Genomic DNA, 16143 nt, shown 5'->3' on the forward strand with positions numbered 1-16143 from the left:
TTGCTACTGTGGATGCTGGTTACTCTGCCTCCCTCTCCTTGCCACTAGCCTGGCTTTGTACTTAGCGCCAGGATGGATTATGGATTGTGGAGCCCCCACCAATACTCGCGAGCCTGAAGCGCGGCGAGTGCAGCGAACCCCGCGAGGGAACACGGATTACTTGATGTGTATTCCGCGTCACCTCGCCACGCTTTGGGCTCGTTTTTCACATCCGCTCGCCACGCTTCGGGCTCGTTTTTCGCATCCGCTCGCCACGCTTCGGGCTCGGTGGCTCTCTGCGCTCGCCACACTTTATGAAATCATCTCCACACCGACGTGGATAGTGGGGGTATGAACAGGTCGGGAGGACGTGTACTGCGTCCCCTAGCGGGGCTCGCTGCGCTTGACACGCTTCGGGCTGACGTGGATAGTGCGGGTGTGCTAAGTCGCATCGCAGATGGAATCATATGTAAATTGTATGCAAATCATATGCAAATATCGGATGCGTACGATCTGCTGGGAAGTGCCGCCGTGAAACTAAACAAGTACCGAATACACTTGTAAAGACTGGAAATTAAGGACCATTGGCAGTAATAAAACACATATTTCAATGGGCAGTAAAAGTTTTAGCTATGGCATTCTTCATACTTTAGTTTATGTAGCTCATATGGCAAATATGAAGTGCTTATTAGCAACTAAACTGCCATGTCAATATTGGATAATAAAAAATAGGATTTTTTTACTATCACTTTCTATGAGCCACTTATTTAAGAAAAAGATACATGTTCCTTTCATCAAGTTACAGCCGCAATATTTACTACTCCTCAGTCATTGAGCTTAAACACTGAGTCCGATCCCTTTTTCCAGCTATATTTCTCAGTAATATAAAGGACACAATGCTAGGGATTGTAATGGATGACAGCCTGTATGTTATTATGGTCTGTTATAAACTACTGTAAAGGCTTCCTTTGTGGCAACTATGTCAACCTAGAACTCCAGTATAAAAGAAAATTACAAGTTCTATAAAGCTACCACTTTAAAATCAACTTGAGCAAAAACATATAAACCTACTATTCAGTACAGAAAGTAACTGCAGAAAAGAGACACAACAAACAACAAAAATGGTTATATACTGATTCTAAAAAAAGAGAACCATTTTTATTGATGGTGTTCTTATTTTGTGAAGCCATTACATAGTTTTATTATGACAGCTTTAAAAATCTTTGGAGTACCGATACCTGGTGTTATATTGTTATACAAATCTTTTCATGGGTAACAGTATTATGGACCACTGGTTTCAAAGTAGCGAGTATATCAAGGTTTTTGTGAATGAGATTTTTTTTAGTTGATATCATCTGCTAATTATAAGAGCAATAAGGATTTATGTCACCAACTTGAAAAAAAAAGAAATGAAAGAAATGTTTTCAGTGGGGGTTGATGGTTAATGGTAGAAATATAGAAATGGAAGATGATTATTTCCTTTTCCTGTGCTGGATGTTAGCAAAAATTAGGTTATTACTGTAAAACAAAATTCCCCCCAAAAAAGAACAATTACAGAGACTTTCAGGGAACAAAACATTAATAAGTCAAGACTGGATAACAGACAAACTATCTGACACTACTGGCAAATGCTAGAAGGGTTGACGGCCTGTCCCCTTTAAAAGCTTGTCTGAGCAGCTCCGCTTCCCGGCACTGCTTGATTGGATTGCAGAAAGAAAGGGTGTGCCATGAGTTCAGGGAGTGTCATGTCATAGCCCGCAAGGTGTACCCACAGCAGTAATGCACTGCCACACCCCTTTTTGCATGGGTAATAAGGGTTTGACAGAGCCAAATTATGGTACAGTTGTCTCTTTTGGGTGATTACAGACAAAGATGTAACATTTAACATTGTGTCATATTGTTAACAGGCATCGTATAAAGACTTTTCTCTCATACTTGCACCTGAAGTAGAAGTGAAACAAATCATGCTCACATATTTTATGGCTTGGAGCAGCCAGGTCACACAGCAGGGGGCGTGGTTGCCTCACAGAGGGCCATCCAGGGGTGTGAAGACTCAATCGCGGCCCCACTTTACAATGCCTCATTAGTAGGTGGCCAAGCTACGATTTAGTGTAAATCGCATCCCCCTTTGTTCTGTGAGCAGGGGTAAGCGAAGTGAGCGGTGGAAGGAGATGGGGGTCAGGTGGATGCAGGAGACTTGCCCACTTTTCTGGGTGGCAAACAGTGCCACATGATTTTCGTGAGACTCCAGCCATTCTGAGAGAGTAGGTAATGAAAAATAAAAGGAATGGGAAACCGCACAAATAAACTGAAAAACAGGAGATTGCCACCTAATTGGTTACCCTGCACTAATCTAGTGTACAGTATATACTGCATAGACTATGGGGTGAATTCAATGCCTATGGCGAGCTGTGATGGCGAGCTGTGATGGCGAGCAGTGCCGATTGCTCACCGTCACAGCGGAAAATAGAATAGGGTGAGTGACTGGCAAGGGGGTTAGATGGCTTGTTATCGGTGATCCTCGCCGAAAACAAGTCACACTCGCCGCAGAAACCCCCTTCCAGGCGGCATTGTATACCGCCCTGTGACTGTTAGTGATACACCTGAGTCAAGGTAATATCGTATTTTACTTAAGAGAGGAAAAAAAGAAAAATATACTCTGGTAGGGGGCATTCTTATTTCACAGAGACCAGGGTAGTAGAAAGCCTTGTCAGACCCTGGCATTTTTCAGAAGGTGTGGCCTAATCGTGGGAGTCATGACCATGTGGCATTAAGCTAGTCATACACTAGGTGACTTCTCCAAGTGGAGTGGTCGCCCGCATTCTCCCCTTTGAGCTGCCCAGGAACCTTCTGGGTGGCAGTACCGCATACAATATATCACATGTGATCGCAGCCAAGCTTGCGTGGGTGAGATCTGGCAAATCTCTCCTGCTGGGTGTGCAACTTGCAGGCTGCAATGCGATGCGCACTGGACCGGGCATCGCTTTAGACATGCTGTCAAATATGTGCAATTTTTTATGTTTTTTTTTTTATGCGATTTACCACCTCAATTGCATAAGTGACCAAATTGTATGAATATAATAGCAGTTTAAGCACCTCTCTGTACACACTGCAGCCCAGCAAACTGACAGGTAATGAGGGCCCTACTGGGCCCCTCCATCAGACCTTGGCCCGGGTAATTAGTACTCTCTCTCCCCCCTCTCTTGGTACCACTGTCAGAAACACATGGACTCAAATGCTCCTTGCTAAAAAATAAATAACATTTATTGATATGCATTAATAAAGGATATGTATTAACTCTTGCATTTTAGTTTAATATTAGCATCACAAAAAAATGTACTTATCAATAATAGCATGCCTGCTCAATCGTCTGCATGTAGGTTTGTAGGAAACCATTTTGGCCGTCCTACATAGTTTTCCAACAGCCAAATAGATTATCTCTAAAAATGAAAGATTGTACCCTGCATGTTACCTATATTCATGTTCCCATTAATTTGGATAAGTATAAAGGTTACTCACAAACATAACCGTATTGGTGGTTCATTTCATATTTATAACGAGCTAAGCCCACTCGAAGCAAAAGCTTTGAAAGCTAGTCTGCTAACTTGTGATTGCCTTATGGTGTGTACACACGGGGGAGATATATTGCTAGCAATATATTGCTTGCAATATATTGCTGAGTAATATATTGCTCAGTGTACTTGCAATATATCTCCGCAATATATTTCTCAGCAATATATTGCTCAGTTTCCAGTTTTTCAGAGGGACCAGCAATTTTCCCTGAAAATTGCTAGCATTTTTTACTAGATTTTTTTTACCCTCTATTTAAATTCATTTATGATTGACATGGGTTGTGGGAAGTCCTTCTGGAAGGGAATAAAAGTGTATATGGTGTATATACAGATGTAGCAGGGGTCATCTTTGTAGGGGCAGGATAATCTAGCGGCAGCAGCCGCTAGTGCCCCGCTCCTGCCAGGGGTGTGGGGGCACAAGACGGCCGTGCGGCCCCTGCCACCCCGACACCAATGCCCCCTTCATTTATTTTGAGCCCACATACTATTGGTGTGGGGCAGCATGGTAATGCTCATGCTGCCCACCGATGGTGCAAATCACCATCGATGGGCAGCATGAACATAATCATGCTGCCCGACACCAATGCCCCCTTCATTTAAAATGAGTTCACATACTATTGGTGTGGGGCAGCATGGTAATGCTCATGCTGCCCACCGATGGTGCAAATCACCATCGATGGGCAGCATGAACATAATCATGCTGCCCAACACCAATGCCCCCTTCATTTTTTTTCATGTCACATACTATTGGTGTGGGGCAGCATGGTAATGCTCATGCTGCCCACCGATGGTGCAAATCACCATCGATGGGCAGCATGAACATAATCATGCTGCCCAACACCAATGCCCCCTTCATTTTTTTTCATGTCACATACTATTGGTGTGGGGCAGCATGGTAATGCTCATGCTGCCCACCGATGGTGCAAATCACCATTGATGGGCAGCATGAACATAATCATGCTGCCCAACACCAATGCCCCCTTCATTTTTTTTCATGTCACATACTATTGGTGTGGGGCAGATGGTAATGCTCATGCTGCCCACCGATGGTGCAAATCACCATCGATGGGCAGCATGAACATAATCATGCTGCCCAACACCAATGCCCTCTAAAGACAGCCTATGCACTGACTAGTGCGGCTGTGGGGCGCGCAGGAGGTGTGGGTGCTGGCACAGTGGGGGGGAGATTTGCGCAGCAGCTTCTGTGCTGTATGCGCGGGCAGGGACGGAGGAGGAAGCAGGGGGGGCCGTGTGTCACGTTGTGACAGGGAGGGTGGGCGGCTCCCGGCCGGCGTGTCCCGTTCTGACAGGGAGGGTGGGCGGTTCCCGGCCGGCGTGTCACGCTGTGACAGGGCGGGTGGGCGGGCCGGCGCTGGACATAGTAGGTGTCGCTTGTCGCTGGTGCACAGTGCTTTGTGCACCAGCGACCAGCAATTTTTAGGGAGAATCGGAGGAGCAAGCTCCTGCGACCAGCGACCATGAAGGGCTGGCTGCGGGAGCGCACTCCCAGCCATTTATCGCTGGCTGCACATGAAATCACTGGCAATATGGTCACTGAGCGACCATTTTGCCAGCGATTTCATGACTAATTGCAGCAGTGTGTACACAGCATTAGTGTTTATGTATGTGTGAAAGAGATGTAGTTTCACTCGCTGTCAGCAGATGACATGGACTCTATATACCGAGTATGAATATGTACATAAATATAAAATATAAGAAATGCATTGAACACTACTAAATACATAAATAGAAAAATTTGCATTGTACACTACACTATCTTTTTATTTAAGAAAAAAAAATAATGTATTATTGTGTTTCTTACATGTCTCCTTTAAACTGCAAATTCTTGTAAACTAACAAAAATAACAGGTTCTATATATTATAGAAACTAGATTGCATGCTACTTATCTGAGTTTGTTTTGAGACAGAGTATAGTGTGCACTTTATTTACACTGATCTGCAAGCTGCAGCACATACAGGCAGCAGCTGGGAGAGACATCACATTCCTAAACCATTAAAAAAAAAGTTCAAACAAAGTTGTACCCCACAAGGCAGTGACTGCTAGTAAGAAGGATGTGATGTGGATCTAGCAGTAGGGTATGTTCCACCCCCTGTGACTAGTGAGCAGCCAGCCAGGGCGTGGTCACATTACTCACCCAGTTCCTTTCCTCTCAGGTTATTATTGTGCTGGCTGAAACTTCCAGTCAGAGAAACCCTTTCTGTGATGTAATAATGTCTGCATGGGAAGGGGACTGCTCAGGTTACAGTGCTTTCATAAGGATATCACTGTTGCAGCTGGGGATTATGATCTGTTACAAACAAAAGTAAAAGTCCTGAAAAGTTGGCTATGCAACAGCATTTATGTAGTTATAAAGAAAAATCATGTTTTCACAGCCCAGTAGTTCATGATTGTCTATTATTGCCTTCAGTACCATATCAGGGTTGCCTACCTGACCCTCTCCTTCAGGGAGAAAAAGCTCTGGGGTAGATTTATTATAGCGGCGCCTATCGCGCCGCTATAACAGTTCCTGCTTCGCCTCATTAGCGAGGCGAAGCAGGAGGGGACACCGACAAGATCTATTAAGATCTTGCCGCCGAAGCGGGGGAGCGCTAACTCCCCCCTCCGGCGATGTCCCTCCTGGAGACAGCGCATCAGTTAATACTGATGCGCCGTCTCCTCCCCCCCCCAGGCCGGCTGACTGCGCATGCGCGGGATCTCGCTAGTCTCGCGAGATCCCAGCTCAGCGGCAGCGCCAGCAGCAGGGACAGAGCTGTCCCTGCTTAGGTATAGGGCATCGCCGCCTGCAGCTGGCGAAGTCGACAGCTGCAGGCGGCGGAACGGTCAGCGATGCTGACCATTCATAAATCTGGCAGGAGGCAGGGGCGCAGTGCAAAATATCGCCCCTGCGCTATGCCTCCTGCCCCACACCGCCGGCGTTAGAGTAAACGCTCGGCGGGTGTGATAGATCAGGGGAAGCGCTATCCCCTGCTATAACGCATGGGGATAGCGCATATTCCCCTGATCGACGTTTAATAAATCTACCCCTCTGTTCCTGGACTTCCCTGGTAGTGGGGTTCGTTGAAAAACTGGAAAACTGTCACTAAACTTTGCCTGATTTTCACAAGACCCTGAGAGTTCCTTTGCTTGTTTTGGACCGATCACTATTAATTAATCTAGAAGGCAGCTGGAAGCTGTCAGTATATAGGGAGAGTGCCGGACTGATCCATGATCCTATATATCTATACATACCTCCCAACATGACCCTCTCCAGGAGGGACACATTGCTCTGTTTCTGGACTTCCTTTTGAATGAACCTGCCATCACCTGTGTTGAAAAACACCTTTCTTATCAATTACCCTGTTCAGCACAGGTGATGGCAGTCATACATTCAGAGGAAAGTCCAGAAACAGAGCAATGTGTCATGTTGGGAGGTATATATATATATTTGTTAGAATTTTACATTCCTGCTGTAGCCCCCTGTAAATACAGTTGGAGTATGGGTATTTTGGGGGGGATATCCTGCAAATATTACTTGGTAAATAGACCCTCTATATACATTATCTGAGGGCGATTCAGACCTGATCTCTTAGGTCCGAATTCGCTCCCCCGGCCGATGTTGAGTGTTTGCACATTTGGGCTCACCCAGCATTTTATGGGTCTGCCTACAAAAAGGTGGGTGCACCCATGGAACTGCTGGGTGTACCCCTGCATTAGGGTTACCACCTAGTCCCTTTAATTCCGGACACATATTAATTATACAGGTTCTGTGGCTTGCTGACTTCAAGACTCCACTTCACCTGATTTTAAACTGCCACAGAACCTGTGTAATTAACACAGTAGCGCACGCAGGGGGGGGTTTCTGAGTACCCAGAAACCCCCCCAGGAGTCTAAGGACCCTGGGCTGAAAGCTGAGGGTCCCCTCTTTCCAGGGGTACAAGAATTTTAAAAATCGGCCCTTGGGAACCGGAGATATCTGACTTCAAAGCAGTGGTCCCCATCCAAGCCTGTTAATTGCTCTTCCCAGTCAGATATTTCAGGTTCTGTCTGACTTAGAGTTTTTCTGAGGATATATTCCAAAAGCTGGGACTCTCCCCCTTTGATAGACATGAGAAGCTTGTCTCTACTATGCCCAGAACCAGAGATATCAGCCTTCCAGCAGCTGGTTACTGCTCCAGCTCCACACACCTTGTATGTAGTTTTATATACTCGTTGGCAGATTGCTCTGCCTCCTGAACTCTGATCCCCTAGTCCCCAATACCATTTAGTAGGTGGGATTCTCTAGTTTTTAGTTCCATTAAAATCTAAGAAATTTATTTCTGGGAACTGGAGATATCTGCAGTCAAGCAAGCTGTCCTCCCACCAGAAAAGTATGAATAATAAGCCCACTCCACTATACACCCCTCATCTGCATATTAAACATCCTCTACCACCCTGGAAGTTATGTATCAGGGCCCCTTCATTAAGCCCAATGTGCCCTTCTTCCACCCTATCTCCCACCATCTGTGCAGTAAAGGGGTAATTAGTGGAAATTACTGATCCAGGCCCTACATGCTGAGCGGTTGATATAATACCCCCTACCACCCGGGGCACATCAAAGCTTATCCCACCCCTACCGCTGGAGGATCGGTAGGTGCCCCAATACATTGCTATGCCCAGGGGGTCTACACGGCTGTTGACGCCCCTGTATGTATGTGTATATATATATATATATATATATGTGTGTATATATGTGTGTGTGTGTGTGTATGTGTGTGTGTATGTGTGTGTGTGTATGTGTGTGTGTGTGTGTGTGTATGTGTATGTGTGTGTGTATGTGTGTGTGTATGTGTATATATATATATATATTTTATTATTATTATTATTATTATTATTATTTATATACATTTGGTCTATCTATAATACGTTAACTGACCCGGCATATACTGGGTCACCTAAGTGTCCATCTCCGTGCTTTGCTCCGCCCCTCTGGAAACCCCCTTCTGAAAATCCTGCGTTTGCCACTGTAACATGTGTCCGGAATTAAAGGGACTAGGTGGTAACCCTACCCTGCATCCTCGGGGCAGACGGCTCACGTCATATGACATCAGCGCCCGCCTCCATTTCGGTGAATAGCAGGCATCTGAAAGTATAGACTTTTCAGAGCAGAGACTGGGTGAGCGACCATCAAATGATTTTTCCTCCAAGTAGCCACATGCGAGCGGATGTGTAAGTGTACACATCTGCTCACATGCTAGTACCAGGATTTGTGTGTGTGTGTGTGTGTGTGTGTGTGGGGGGGGGCTGTGTTTGGTGGGTTGGCTTTTACCTGCTCGCTTGGCAGCCAATATATGCAGACTAGCGAGCAGGTCTGAATCAGGCACTAAGTGCCAAGCCTTGTTAGAGGAAAAATGTTGAAATAATTTTGGAAAGTAACTATGGGGCAGATGTATTAAGCCTTAACAAGAGATAAATGTAAGGGTGATAAGGAGAGATAAACGTCCAGCCAATCACCTGCACAGATTATTACACGATGATAACGCCATCAATTATTGTTATTAAGTGGGACACAGATAAAATATATTAGTCTAAACTGAGCACAGCAATATGTAGCTGCATAATATTATGTAATGTCCTTTGTGCGATGGCTGGTCACACTCCTTCAGTGGGCCCTTACTATTGCATTTACCTGGTGGGCCCCAATCCATCATAGGTATAGGCGCTTCATGACATGATTTGTGCTGCAGCATGTGGCTCCTGCTTTACAAAGCTGGCAATGTCACCTCGTATAGTTGGGCAGGACCATGAGCATGTTTTATGTAATCTACTCTAGGCGTGACCTATTCGACCCAGTGTAATCCTATGTAGTGATCCCAAGATGGCTGCCTCCCCTGGTACCTGTCATGTGTGGACTTAATAGCCTGTGGGAAATGACTGCACCAACCCCGCATTCTGCTTATTGTGCCCTCTAGGTTTTTGTTTCCTGTTTTGTTTTCTACTTGTTGTAATACAAAATCCTTAGTAAAATGTGTTCTATTTTTGTCTCAATGTGACTAATGAGGCATACGAACGGGAAGATTTCTACTTAATTTCTAAGCTAAGTCGCTTAGAAATTAAGCACAATTCGCTCAGTGTGTATGCACCATTGCGATGGTGATGCGTGACCCTGCGTGTTGCCGGTCCAGCATGCAGCATATATCTAGTCAAGAGACTGCAGATCATTAATTTTTTAAGGTGCGATCTACGTCACTCCCACTGTAATACCCACCCATTATTTATGTTATTTTTTTGGGGGCTTGACACAAATCTCCATCGCTCAGCACACATCTTTTGTGAAACTCTCTCAGTGTGTATGGGAGATCTAGACTGTGGGAAATCTCTTAAACTAATAACCCTTTCGCATTGCAAATTCTGGGTCGCACCCGAGACTTGGACATGGGTCCGTACCGGGAACGACCTGGCATTTGTGAGGTGGAGCTTCCCTCAGCGACCCAGAAATATGCTGGGTCGCTGACATCACATGGGGGCGGGCGGAGTGGCGGTTTGTCATCGGCAGGCGGGGGAGGAGGTAGCACTTGGAACTGACTCTGACTCCTCCCTATAGTGTAAACGTGACCCAGGTTACTTGTTTACATAGCTCAGCAACCCAGGTCCGACCCGGATAAAACCCTTCTTTTAATCTGGGTCAGAATACTGGGTTGCTGGACCCGTGTTTTCTCCAAATTACACTTTCACACCGCACAGTGAACCGGGTCAACCCGGCAACAACCTGGGTTATTTGTGCAATGTGAAAAAGGTATAGATTGCGTAGAACAAAAATCTCCCTTATGCTGGGTACACACCAGGACGACTAGGGCCCGATCCCCACAATCTAGATCCAATTCCGATCAATTGGATGTAGATTGTGTGCTGATTGGGCCCTTTTCTGACCTGGTGTGGACCGATACCGATCCGATGCGTGGTCCCGCGGGTCGGTCAGTCGTTATTGAGATCCTACCTGCTGCAGGTAAGGATCTCAATGATGACCATACAGCCGGGTGCGGGTCGCCATCAGATCGGACCCGCTCACGGTGCACATCGTGAGCGGGTCGTGCCCCCCCGCGTCACCGTGAGCGGGTCGGACGAGACACTGACGACGGGTCGTCCTGGTGTGTACCCTACATTAGAGTCCTGCTGTAGAAAAGAGCTATATAAATAAAATTATTATTATGATTAAAAAGGCCAATATATTTCAATTTTATAAATTAGATGGAGGAATCTATGAAAATAATTGATATAGCAGTACGCTGTATTCTGCATTTACATTTTGCAGGATCTCTTCTATGGAAGCAAAGCACTGCAGCTTCTGTTTGTTTTCAGAGAAAGAAATACTCACTGCATTTCTGTTTTTGAATATACCCATGTTGTGTTGTGGGGTATGTTCCTTTAAACAAAGTCAGGAATCAGCTATTGTAGAGAGCAAGAGGAAGTTGTCAGTTCTGGCACAAAATACTGCCCTCGTTTCCATTGAACTGAGAGCAAAATCAGTCTGTTCTGCTTCCTGCATATAACAACATATCAGGAAGTGGCTGCAGCCAGATGTCTACAGTGACACAGTGCTGGCCTAGAATTATACGGAGAGATTTCTGTCATGTTCATGCACAATATTGTCTCTAAAATTCATTAATGTCCTCTAACCAGATCATTAAAGGCAGTTGTCGGTTGTCGCATGATCCAGTTATATGTAAATTTTTGTTGCAAGGAGGTTAATAATGTGACTTCTGGTGTTACAGTTTAACATATAAATAACACAAAAAGCATGTATTTTCCTCAGTGTCTTTACCACACATGTATCCAACAAACATCAAATTTACCAGTGTTTAAAAAACATCATATTTTGTAATGTGTCTTTGTAATAAAGATCTTCAGCTGCAGGATGCACAGCACAGGACACTAAAGGTGAAGTCCCAGTGAGCGCGCCTTTCTTTACCTTGCTGTCTGCAGCAGTGAGGAGGTGCCGGCCCCGAGAGTGAGATAGGTTTGGCGGCTTTCGGGTGAGTGTGTGTCCAACCCCTAGACATTCAGAGAAGGGGGGGGCAAGCTACGGGACAGAGTGAATGGGTGCAGATTGGGGAGCATACAATGAAGGAGGGGCAGGCTGGGGGACATACAGAGAAGGATGGTCAGGCAGGGGAATATAATGTGAAGGGGCAGAGTTGAGGACATACAGTGAATGGGGGCAGGCAGGGGAATATACAGTGAAAGGGCAGGCTGGGGGACATACAGTTTATGGGGGCACGCTGGGGGACATACAATGAATGTTTTTCTTTTTGATAAGAGGTTAAAGATAAACTTAAGTTTTTAAAAATACAAGAGCATAGGCATTCCCCTTTCTTAATCTCACACCCATTTATTCCACCTTTATTAATCTCACGCCCATTTTATCCATTTTTTTATATCATGTATTGCAATTCCTTTTCTATTCCCTCTTTTGTTTCATCCTGTTTAACTCCTCTCACTGTTTTTAGCCCCGCCCTGCTAGTCTGGACACAATCTGGATCGCAAGCTGGTAGCTCTGATGTATGGCCAATCTAGATGATCATTCTAGTACCATGTAATAGTGTATTTTGTTTGTAGAATTGTCTTTCTCCATTGGCCTCTTATTATTAAATAGAATCTGGCTGAATGGGGTAGAGCTTTCAGCTTTGTGGCTCTGACTCTATGGGACTCTCTTCCTCGCACAGTGCGAGAGGCCCCCACAGTAGAATCCTTCAAAAATAGACTCAAGGCTTTCTTGTTCTCACAAGCATTTCATTAATATTCACTGTTAAGTTTTTTTTTTTTTTTCGTGCTGTAAAGGTAAATGTAAAGCACTTTGGGTCCTAATGGAAGAAAATTGCTATATAAATAACATTAATATTAATATATAAGTATAAGGCCCTCTCAACTATGATATAATGAAGCATTGCTTCAAATGCCTGAAAAATAGAATATAATGCTCATATAAGAAAGTGCAAATCATTCCTTTTGTATTTCTTTCCACCAACAAGTGTATACTGTACATCGGAAACATGCCAAAACATGCCCAATTTACATACAATCGGTCGAGATTGTATCGAAATTGGGGGAATTGAGGCCAAATTGTTAGACATCAGCTTCACCATAACTAGTTTTCCTAAAGCTGTTTTATAGCTTCTAGTACCCAAAAAGCATATGATAACTGTTATACTGTAGATTTAGCAAATGCAGTTGCACAGATGCAGCAGGAGATAAATCAATCTCCTGTATGTGGAAGCAAGAATAGCAAGCAAACCCCAGTGTACAAGCTGTTTCCATGTTACACTGACATAGGAGGTCTATAAAATCAAACAATCAATCATAATGTAAATGTATACCTTTATTGTAGAGCTGGCTGTTGAGGTTGGGTCACAGAAGTAAATTGGTTCATGTTCACACTGATGTTTTGTCGTTCAAAACATGGTGACAGAGAGAGATAGATAGATAGATAGATAGATAGATACCTATGTATAAAGCATTTATGTAGAAACTGAAGTTTCAGCTGTGTACTAATAGCATTATGCAGATTCCACAGAAATCTCCTACAGAATGCTAGTTAGCACTACAGATCACAGTCTCCATTATTAGGGACTACACTTTGACCCCTATGTACTAAACCCTGAAAAACGTTGCTTTTTAGTGCTTGGCCACATTAGTTGACACCATCTTCAGCATGGTATCGGAAGAGAGATCTTTCCCTCCCAGAAGTTCAGTCCTGGTTCCGATCCTGGAAACTGACACTGTGCTCATGACAAAATTGCTGGGGAAGTTACTGGCAGGGACAGCAATTATCGCTACTGTTGTAGGAATATTTTCATTAAAAATTAATATATCTGCTATGATACAGAGTGTTAACAAAATGTGGTAAGTCTACAATTATGAATAGATATGCCCCATAGAGTCAGATTTGCATTAAGTAAAGTGTACCATAATATACACACACATGTAGAGGGATGCAATTTATGAAGCACATTCCAGTGACTCATTTGCATTTGTATGAGCCCATGCTGATATTACCAGCCTGAAGCTGAGCTGCTAGTTATGGCCTTTTGGTCTGCCAAATGTGCAGAGAGAAAGAAAAACACAGATTGTGAAACTGAAAACCATGATTTCAACAACTCATAAGATTTAAGGTGCATACACACGGATAGATTTGGTCAACGATTCAATGTCTTTAACAATTTCTTCTGAACTCCTGCACAAAACGATTTGGTGACAAATGATGAACGATTGAGCAAATGATTACACATGAACCATTTATCTTTAACGATGGTGGAGAGAGAGGGAGCCAGTCAATCAGCCTTACCAAAACGTTCATCGTGCATACACATGAAATGATTGGTACACATCGCTAACAATTGGTCGCTGATCTTTCTGCATGCAGGAAAGTCCAGCGACCTGTACCAACGACCGGCGGATTTACCAACGACCGGCGGATTTAGAAAATCTTATGTGCAGCCCGTCCGACCTGCCGACTCCGATCCGATGCGCATGGGGCCGCGCATCGGGTCGGAGGGGATGTCTCCATATGCGATTTGGGCCGATTTTACGGTCCGATTCATCCGAATCGGGCAAAATCGTGCCCAAATTGCATAGTGTATGGAGGCCTTTAGTCTGCTTTGTGGAAGAATAAACAGTATATTTAAGTACAAATGTATAATTCTGGCCTGTAGTCATCTCAGAATGCGGCTCTTCTTTTTTTTAATTAAGTCTTTATTTAATTATTTTTGAGAATGCGGCTCTTCAGAGGAAGATATATTTAAACAAAGATGTAAGGCTGTGTACACACGGGGGTGATTTTGTCTAATATCGCGGGCAATATGGTCGCTGAGCGACCATATTGCCCGCGATGGGAGTGTGCACCGGCGATATATTGCCGGGTGCTTGTTCCCGTGTTCTCCCCCATAGTGATCGCTGGTCGCAGGAACATGCTCCTGCGAACAGCTGATTTCCACTGCCGTTTCTTTTTCATCAGCGACCATCTCTGGTCGCTGATGCAAACGGGACACTGAGCGTTATATATCGTTTGGGACAGTCCCGACCCCACCCGGCAGTGTCCCTCATTTACATAAGACACGCCCCCTTTTTGGGCACATGCGAGTGTCCCTCTTCTGAAGGTGCAAAAGTTGGGAGGTAAGTGTCTGTAACTTAAGTATTGGAAAAAAAAATTATAGTGGCCAACCTGTGGGTCTGTTTGCGCCACACACTGCACCCCTTTATATTTATACTGTGTAAGGGGGGTATTTATCAAAGCACGGAGAAAGATAAACTTGAGAGTGATAAAGTTCCAACCAGCTCTTGTCATTTTTCAAACACAGCCTATAAAATGTAAGTCAGAAGGTGATTGGCTAGTACTTTATCTCCCACAATTGTATCTCTCTCCAGGCTCTTGCCCAGCGTGTACGGACAGTGATGATGAGGAAAATCGCAGGGCTGAAAATCGCACAGTGCATACACACTGAGCGATTTTTGCCCGTATAAGCGATTTTCCCGGGGCAGACAACTTTCCATAGCAGGGTGCTATGGAAAGTTGTCCACCCCGTCAGTCATCTGCTGGTAATATCAGCAGATAAACAGCAGCCGCTAGCGATGATGGGGGTACGTGCATCAGCTCAAAATCAAACGACAAATCTGAGCGGCTTTAAGCTCAAAATCCCCCAGTGTGTATGGGCCTTAATAAATGCCTTCAGAAATATTAAATAGCTGTAGCAAGGATACCGCCACTTGCATATGCTGTATAAACCCTATGTTTACTAGCATACAAGCATGCTTCTAAACTGACTTATTCCTGTGTGCTAGTATCATATAATATCGTTAGAGTGCATCTCCCTACCTGTGCTAGTACATAGTATAGCGTATGATGCCGGAGCTCAACTTAAAATACCTAGGTGTTAAGGAAGGACGGGAAAACAAAGTAAGTATCAGGAAGTGGAAAAGTTTGGCCGGGCGTGTGACGGGTTAATGCTCCCCACCCCCTCCCTCTTTGTCTCAGGCTCTGCCTTCCTCTATCTAGCTCCACATTCCAACCCCGGGGAAAAGGTGCGTGGGCCGCATTACAAGTCTGGGATCACTCCGCGGTACCCAATCTGATTCCATTTCCATTCCTCACAATGAGTATCCCCAGCAGCAGCAGCAGCAGCAGCCTCCTCCTCCTCCTCCGCCCCTCACCTGGTGGGAGCATACTCAGCATAGCAGCAGCTAGAGGACACGCCGGGTTGTATGCTGTTCCCGTCTATCAGTCGACTACCGTTTACAGATAGACAAATGTGTGTGCTCTAAAACACAGAGCTACATGATACCAAACTGTACTGTTTACTGCATTAAAAATTCCTTTCCCTGCCTCCCTGTTCCAGCACGGTGCGAATGTACGACCCGAGACTAGGTTGCTGAGCAGGTAACAAGGGCAGAGCTCAGGGGGGGATGTTCTCTGCCCTTTCCTATCGCCAACAATGTACACAGCGGCAGCAGCCGCCCGCACGCCATGCAGCACCAGAAAACCAAGAGACGGATAGGCGGGACTATTTTTGTATCACTCCGCCCCCTGTCCCTGTGTTATGTCTCCCTCCTCCCGATGCGTGC

The sequence above is a fragment of the Crinia signifera genome, chromosome 5, assembly GCF_055691185.1.
Source record: "Crinia signifera chromosome 5, ASM5569118v1, whole genome shotgun sequence".
In the NCBI taxonomy this organism is placed as follows: domain Eukaryota; kingdom Metazoa; phylum Chordata; class Amphibia; order Anura; family Myobatrachidae; genus Crinia; species Crinia signifera.